This window comes from Carcharodon carcharias, chromosome 27, assembly GCF_017639515.1.
Source record: "Carcharodon carcharias isolate sCarCar2 chromosome 27, sCarCar2.pri, whole genome shotgun sequence".
NCBI lineage: Eukaryota > Metazoa > Chordata > Chondrichthyes > Lamniformes > Lamnidae > Carcharodon > Carcharodon carcharias.
This window is the reverse complement of record NC_054493.1, coordinates 15,418,447-15,427,282: the sequence shown is the minus strand read 5'-3', so window position 1 is coordinate 15,427,282 and position 8,836 is coordinate 15,418,447.

The window sequence follows — 8,836 nt, the reverse complement described above, 5'->3', positions numbered from 1 at the left end:
AGGACAGGCCTGTCATCTCTACCAAGGACATCTCTCTATCAATGTCCCTGAAACAAGAGATCTCTAATCCTGATCAAGTTAGATCTGATGACCCACATGTAAACCAACTGTCTGAGTGAAGTTTAAACAGGCTTGAGAGGGAACATCACTTTGGACAGGAAAGAGTTTTTCAAACTGATCCATAATGATCTGGCTTCAGATTAACACCAAACACTTGGACTAGATCCAGAAGAATGAGAACAGAAGAGACTGCCACATCCAGCTGCAGAGATCAGCTTCATCCGTCCGATCATCTAATCCAGGGCCAGTAAACCATTCCAAGGAGACTGCCATCTCCAGCCACGGAGATCAGCATTCCCCCTGATCTGGGACCAGTAAACCATTCTGAGGAGACTGTCACCTCCAGCCACGGAGATCAGCATCCCCCTGATCTGGGACCCATAAACCATTCTGAGGAGACTGTCACCTCCAGCCACGGAGATCAGGATCAGTAAACTATTCTCAGCTGTTATGGGTTGTGTGTCTTTTCTGAATATTTAGCTGATGTATCATATCTAAATGTTGCCTCTTCTTGGGTAATCTGTGACTCCTGGACTAAAATCTTACAGTTTCCAGCAATCACAATTGCTCTTCTTGACTCCAAATACAGTCGTAAAGGGATCTTCTGTTTCGTGCCTGGAGCTCTGAGCTATGGAAGAGAGCGGCTGGGACACATTTCTTACACACCTCAGGACTAATACAGAGGTTCAGTCCTGGATGTGACTAACAGCAGCAAAAACAGCAGAATCCAACTCCTGCAGACACTCGTGAATTCTCTGGTGTCTCAGCAGACATTTAAAATCAGTGAATCCATTCCCACACTCAGGGTAGGTGAACGGTCTCTCCCCAGTGTGAATTTGCTGGTGTATCAGGCAGATCATTGCTGCTTTTGAAGCTCTCCTCACAGTCAGAACATTTAAAAGGTTTCATAGCAGTGAATACGCTGGTGTTTCAGCAGGTTGTATGACTGAGTAAATCCCTTCCCACAAGCAGAGCAGGTGAATGGTCTCTCCCCAGCGTGAATTCGCTGGTGTACAGTGAGTTCAGATGATCGCCTGAACCCAGTCCCGCAGTGAGAGCACCTGAACGGTCTCTTGTCAGTGTGAATACGTTGATGGCATGTCACTTCCCCAGAACTTTTAAAGCACTTCCCACAGTCTGGGCATTTAAAAGGTCTTTAATCAGTGTGAACTCGCTGGTGTTTCTGCAGGTTAGATGTAGCAGTGAATCCCTTCGCACACACGAAGCAGGTGAATAATTTCTCCTCACTGTGAACGTGTTGGTGTCTCAGCAGATATTTTTTGCTTTTAAATTTCTTCCCACATTCAGGACATTCAAAAGGTCTCTGATTAGTGTGAACATACTGGTGTGTCAGCAGGCTGGATGACTGAGTAAATCCCTTCCCACAAGTGGAGCAGGTAAATGGTCTCTCCCCAGTGTGAGTGCGTCGATGAATTTCCAGCTCAGAAGGGTAATTGAAACCCTTCCCACAGTCCCCACATTTCCACGGTTTCTCCATAGCGTGGGTGCCTTTGTGTCTCTCCAGATTGGACAATCAGTTGAAGCCTCATCCACATACAGAATACATGTGTGGTTTCTCTCCACTGTGAATGGGGTAATGTTTACAGGTTGATTAACTGGTTAAGACTCTCTCTACAGTCAGTTCACTGGGACACTTTCACTCGGGTGTGTGTGTGTCACTGTGCTTTTCCAGTCACACTGATGCTTGAAATCTTTTCCCAAAGGCAGAACAGACAAACATTTCTCCTTCCACATTCAAGGGCCGATGATATTCAGGTCCTGATGAAACAAGTGACTCTGTCAGGTCTTGCTGTGATGTTTGGTTTGAGCTTTCCATTTGCAAATCCTCCCTTTCTGATATGCTGTAAAAGGAGCTTACAAAAGTTACTGCTGTCAGTAAAGATCAGAAATTCAGAGTAGACAATTCTAGTTTCTGTGAAGCATTTTTTCCTCTCTTGGTTCCCCGAGGTTTAACTCCGTGTCCCACATACTCTCCCTCCTTATCTCCTGATGACTGGGATGCTGAAGTTCCACCAACTCTGTTCCCCAACAAGGTGACCAAACATGCACTCCGCTCGCTGAAGCAGCCCCAACTTCATAAGATCATAAGAAATAAGAGCAGCAGAGGCTATTCGGCCTGTCAAGCCTGCTCAATAAGATCACAGCTGATTTGATTCTGGCCTTCACTCCACATTTCTCCTCGCACCCGTTAACCCATGACTGCCTTGTGGATCAAAAATCAGTGCAACCAACTCAGCCTCGAAAATGTGCGATGACCCAGCCTTCACTGTTCTCTGAGGAAGTGAAGTCCGTCTGACAATGCTCCACAGACCAGTGAAACCCCGCCCACTGCCGCTTCCCTCACCAAGATGGCGGCGGCCTGGGTAAGTTGACTCTCCTTTGCCTTCACCTATCACTGGTCTTCTATCCAGCTTTACATATCCCCCCGCGTCCCCCTTAAACAGTATATATTTCACCACATTTCTACTTCTCTTCAATTCTGAAGAAGAGTCATAAGGACTCCAAACGTTAACTCTGTCTTTCTCTCCCCAGATGCTGTCAGACCTGCTGAGTTTTTCCAACAAGTTTTGTTTTTGTGACCCGGGCCTGTCACCGGGGAGGAAGCCCCGCCTCCCGGATCCGCCCTGACTCCCACTCGCAAGATGGCGGCCAGTGAGCCCGCTGACCCCGGGCCTGTCACCGCGGGGTAAACACGGGGCCTGGGGCCTGGGGCCTACCCCAGAAGTTGATCCAGTTCCCAGTCCAGCCGCGGTTTCCATTCCTACCCTGTGTTCACAGTCTCCTCCCGTCTCCCGAACCGTCCGCTCCTCCTCACTCTGTCACCATGACTGACACTGAGCATGCTCAGAGCGCACACCCACACTGCACCTGCGCACTGGACTCCTATAGTCATTGATTGGGGACTTTCTGAAGCGCGGGGTGTTCTAGCTGTCATTGATAGATTGAATTGCGGGCAGAGAATGTAATGCTTCGGCATTCCAATTAAGATCGTTGCTGCAGGCAGAATACAAAAAATAAACGCTTGCATTATGTAGAAACCCGAATGTCTGGACGCTCGTCCCTGATGCAATCTATGCAATCACCACCACATCCGGCCACAATTTCAGATTGGAAGAAGATTCAAAGTGGTGATCCAACACTGTTATTCATAATATACACGAATGACGGGGACTTGGGAACAATGAAAATATTGGTAGCTGATATCAAACAGCATTTCTAACACTGAGGAAAAATGCAACATAATACAAGAAGACATTAGAACACCTGCAGACTGGCAGTTAAGTGGAAAATGAACTTCAACAACGAGGGGCTGAATGGACGACTCTTGCTCCTTGCCCATATATTCGTGTAATATGCAATGATATGCCTTGGGAGCAAAAATACAAACATTACCTAGACCTTAGAGAATAAGAAACTGAATGGAGAAGAAGAGCAGTGCAATCTCGGGAAAGAGATGAATAATGACAAACATTACTGCAAGTCAGCAAATCAATTAAAAATGCTCACAAAAGACGAGGATTTATTTCCAGGGGTACAAAATTAAGAAACAATGAAATAATATTCAATTTGTTTAGGCCCATGCAGGCAGTTCTGGTCTCCATACAATTAAAAAGTCCAATAAGCATGGGAGCTTGTGCAAAAAGGATTTTTAAGGATGATACCATAACTAAGCGATTACAGTTATTTAGAAAAAAAATAACAGGATAGGGTTTTTTTCTTTAGAAAAGTGAAGACTTAGAGGTAACCTGCCAGAGGATTCTTTAAACTATGAATGGGTTGTACGGGGTAGAAGTGGAGCCAATGTTTCCACATAGGGGAGAATCAAAAACCAGGACCATATGTACAAGATAGTTCCTAATAAGCCCAACAGGAAAATAAGCTCAACAGGAAAATGTCTTTACTCAGAGAATAGTTAGAATGTGAAATTCACTACCACAGGAAATGGTTGAGGTGAAATAACTTAGATGCTTTCAAAGGAAACTAGATGAGTACATAAGAGAAAGGAAATTAGAAAGAAAAGCTGAAAGGCTGAGGTGAGGGAGATGGAATGGAAGGAAATTCATTGAAGGTAATCATTGCACCAAATAGTCTGTTTCCAGACTCGATATTCTCTGTAATTCAATGTCTTCACCTACTGGCTCCTGATCAGTTATCCATCACTTGTACTGCACATGTTCAGAGTACAACCCAGTGCTGATAATCACACTGGGCTCTGCAATCATTGATGGAGTATATTCTGCCACATGGACAATTATGGATTGTAACAGTATCATTGAAAGCCCAATTGGTGAACAGACATTTTTATCGACAGATCGAGATTGGAATGAAAGGCCTGTTACTGTAATGTAATCCTTCATGGCAGAGGTTGGTTAATGCATAGGTCTGTACAGCTGCGGCCCAGAAGGTGGATTGATGCTCAGGCCTGTAAAAACCCACCATCATAGGGTCAGTTACTCTCACCACCAATTCCATCCCTCTCCCTGCCACATTCTGAGGCTAAACCAGACCCATTGCAACCTTAGTTTCCGACCTGACGCTGAGCTGAGGGCTGAGTTACTGATGATATACCCTCTCCATCACGAAAATCACATCCTTCCACCTCTATATCTGTTGTCTCCATCCCATACCAACCCATTTTCTGCTCATCCACATCATTGTTACCTCCAGATTCGACTATTCCACTGCTCTCCTGCCTGGTCTTCCACATTCCACCCTGCATAAACTTACCCTCGTCCAAAACTCTCCTACGTGGACAGCAGTCCAGTGGAAATAGGGTGAATAGAGATGAAGCTGGGTCTCATGGATAAGATGAGCTTGTGAGAGGATAAGAGGATATAAGAGAGAAACTAAAGAAAGATGTGAGTTCAGGGCTCGGGCTGGTCAGATCATTAGAGGAAATTTAGCCCAGTGAACTAATGGAATGAAGGGAAGCAGCAGGGGCAGCTGATCGGATTGTCACAATCTTAGAGACAAAGAAGTCCATAAGCTCCTCTGTTGTCTGGGGTGAGGATGGAGAAGACGGGAGAGGGAGAATATTTCTAAAGGAATAGACTTGTATTAGGGAGACTTAAATGACTCGTCACTCTGTTTAATAAAAAGTTGATTATTTGACTTTTATCCAGAATATTAACACATATAACTGGGCTAGAGCTTCTTAACATCGGTAGAAACATATCCCAATGCTATTTTTGTTTTATGACAAGCGATGGAGAAATATCTGGAAAGTCAATGTAACATGAAGACTGTATTCATTGATCTACAGAAGGCTTTTGACCGGGTGCCCAGGGAGGAAGTCTGGAGATGCATTAGAATTCATGGAGTCCCTGAGGAGTATGGATGACTAATACAGGAAATGTCCAAGGAGTGCCAGGCAAGAGTAAGAAGCAGTGTGGGGGCAGAGAGAGAGTTTCAAAGTCAAAGTTGAATTGCATCAAGGGTGGACACTGAACCCCTTCCTCTTGCTGATGGCCACAGATGTTCTAACTGAGCAAGTATGGCAGGAAATGCCATGATCAACAATATTTGCCGATGATATTGAGCAATGTGGTGAGGATGATGAGAACATGACTGAATACTTATGAAAGTAAGTTGTGAGGAGGACATAAGGAGTTTACAAAAGGATTTAGTTAGGTTAAGTGAGTAGGCAACGATCTGGCAAATGGAGTATAATGTGGGAAAATGTGAAATTGTCCCTCTTGGCAAGAAGAGCAAAAAGCAGCATATTATCTAAATGATGAGAGATTGCAGAGCTCTGAGATGCACAGGGATCTGGGTGCCCTAATGCATGAATCGCATAAGGTTAATAAGCAGGTACAGCAAGCAGTTAGGAAAGCTAATAGAATTGTTATTGTTTATTGCATGGGGAATTGAATACAAAAGTAGGGAGGTTATTTACAAACTATACAGGGTACTGGTGATCCCACATCTGGAGTCCTGTGTGTAGTATTGGTCTCCTTTTTAAGGAAAGATGTAAATGGATGCAGTTCAGAGAAAGTTTGCTGGATTAATACCTGGAATGGGCAGGTCGTCCTATAAGGAAAGACTGGACAGAGTAAGCTTGTATCCGCTGAAGTTCAGAAGCGTAAGAGGTGACTTGATTGAAACGTGCAGGATCCTGAAGGGTGTCGACAGGATGGATGTAGAAGGATGTTTCCTGTTGTGGGAGAATCTAGAACTAGATGTCACTGTTTAAAAATAAGGGGGCGCTCATTTAAAACAGAGATTAGGAGAATTTTTTTCTCTTACAGGGTAGTCTGTCTTTGAAACTCTCTTCCTCTAAATGCAGTGGAAGCAGAGTCTTTGAATATTTTTAAGTCAGAGTTAGATAGATTCTTGATTAACAAGAGGGTGACAGGTTATCAGTGGGGTGGCGGTGGGGGGGCGGTTGTGTAGGCGGGAATGTGGAGGTGAGGTTACATTCAGATCAGCCATAATCTTAATGAATGGCAGAGTAGGCTCGATGGGCTGAGTGGCCTACTCCTACTCCTAATTCATATGTCCGTATCAATATCTGGAGAACTGGAGACAAGCACTGGAAGACACAGGTATGAAGATTAGTTTTGTTTTTATTCTTTCATGGGATGTGGGAGTCACTGACAAGTCCAGCATTTGTTGCCCTAATTGCCTTTGAACTGATTGACTTGCACGGCCATTGCAGAGGGCTGTTAAGAGTCAACCACATTGCTGTGGGACTGGAGTCACATGTAGGCCAGACTGGGTAAGGACAGCAGATTTCCTTTCCTAAAGGACATTAGTGAACCAAAGACCCAATCTATGGTCTGTCAGAAGAGCTCAGAAGAAGGGTCATACAGGTTCGAAACATTAACTCTGTTTCTCTCTCCACAGATGCTGCGTCTAGCTGCTGAGTTTTTACTGCTGAGGTCTACTGCTGAGTTTTTCCAGCATTTCCTGTTTTTGTTTCAGATTTCCAGCATCTACAGTATTTTGCTTTTATCTATGGACTGTCAGTTCGAGTCTAGGGAAGAGAATCAGAGTGAAGGTGTAAAGATTAGGGGCAAAGACTTGGAGAATGTGAGTAGCTTCAAGTGCCTGGGGTCAGTGATGGCAGAAGATGGAAGTACAGAAATTAAGAAACGGATTAGCTCTGGTTGGAGTAACTGGAAGAAGTGCAGTGCAGTGTGATGTGATAGAAAATCGTCACTGAAATTGAAAAGGAAGAATCTACAGGACAGTTGAGACCAGCCTTGTTGTACAGAGCAGAAACTTGGATAATCTCAAGAAGAGAAGAACAACGCCTGGATACTAATGAGATACAGATAGAGATGGATACATGGAGTGACAAGAAAGGACAAGATCAGGAACCAGTGCATCAGGGGGTCAGTGAAGATTGTGGAAACATTAAAGGAAGTAGCTGAGAAGAGATTGAAATGGCCTGATTATCTGTTGTGGGGAGAGAGGAAATGAGGTGAGGCAAGTGATGGACACGGGATTGTCAGGAAGAAGGAGAAGAGGAAGGTCTAAGACCAGATGGAAAGATGCAGTGGCCAGAGACAGAAATGCAGTGGGAGACATTGTGCTACCCCGCCCCAATCTCCACATCACAGCGAAAAATGACTATTCACTTATTTGAATTTTCGATGGCGGGGTCTCTACCCAGCATTCCGAGCGGTAGTGAAGGTCCCCTATCCAATCCACAGGCGAGCGGTGCTCAGGCGCAGTACCGGGAGCAGGCGCAACACAAGTGATAACGATGGGGAGAGCCTCTTTTGTGTCATCTGCAGCCGGTAAGAATATGGAAACGCAGAGGGAGCGATGGAGCCGGCGGGTTGCCAGGGAGGGTTTTTAAAGGCCTGGTGAAGCCCTCAAATCTCGGATACGGACCTGCAGCTCCCGTGTTTGCAGCTTTTAGTCTATTTCCCGAGAACAAGCCCAGGTTAACGCCCGCCATCTTGATTGAAGAGGGCAGAGTGAATGTGCGGCCATCTTGGTGACGTAACTGAGTGGGCGGGGCTTCAGGATCAGTGTTTCTAATTGGCTCCTAGTGATAGTTGGTTTGTTTAAGGGGGGCAACAGGTTTTGAAACAGTTTCACGCACTCCCAGGTTGCAGGTGATGTTTGCAGCCGAGAGGAGTCCGTGGGCCATGTATATATTCAGTGTGAGAGGTTGCAGTCTCCGTATAGTTACTGGAATGAGCTACACAACTTTTGGTTACACTTCAGCCCCAGGCTCCTAATCTTTGACTGCCCAGTGTGGAGGGGTGCGGCTGGGGAAGTCAGAGGATCTTCTCATTGTTACAGAGTTTATGTGGTCTCTTCCAGTCCATAATCAGGATGTTTGTGTGTCATTTCCTTACCCTCTGAGTGATTTTTCTTAAGTTAAAATAAATTCCAGCAGCAGGCTTTCTGGTGGTTTTTAAAAGTAAAGCAGGTTATTTATTGTCACACTCTTGCCCTGGATGTTTAATGGTAACATCTCAATCACTCTTCTCACTCACAGTATCTCACACACAGAAGTTAGATACAGATGAAGTTAAAACCGTAATTATAAAAATGGAATTTATAATTCAGTCTTTATATCAATACGGATCTGTTGTCTTCTTGGCTGAGCTGACTTTAGTTGGAATGAAGGTCTTTCAGAAGCAAAAATTCTCATCAAAATGTGCATCATCTTGTCGATGAATAGCCAGGAGATTGGTTCTCAGGTAGACTTGGAAGCTGGAACAAGTACAGTACTTTGGCTGCATTGGTAGACTTTTAGCTATGATGGTTCAGTTGTTTCAGATGTTTCCTGGTG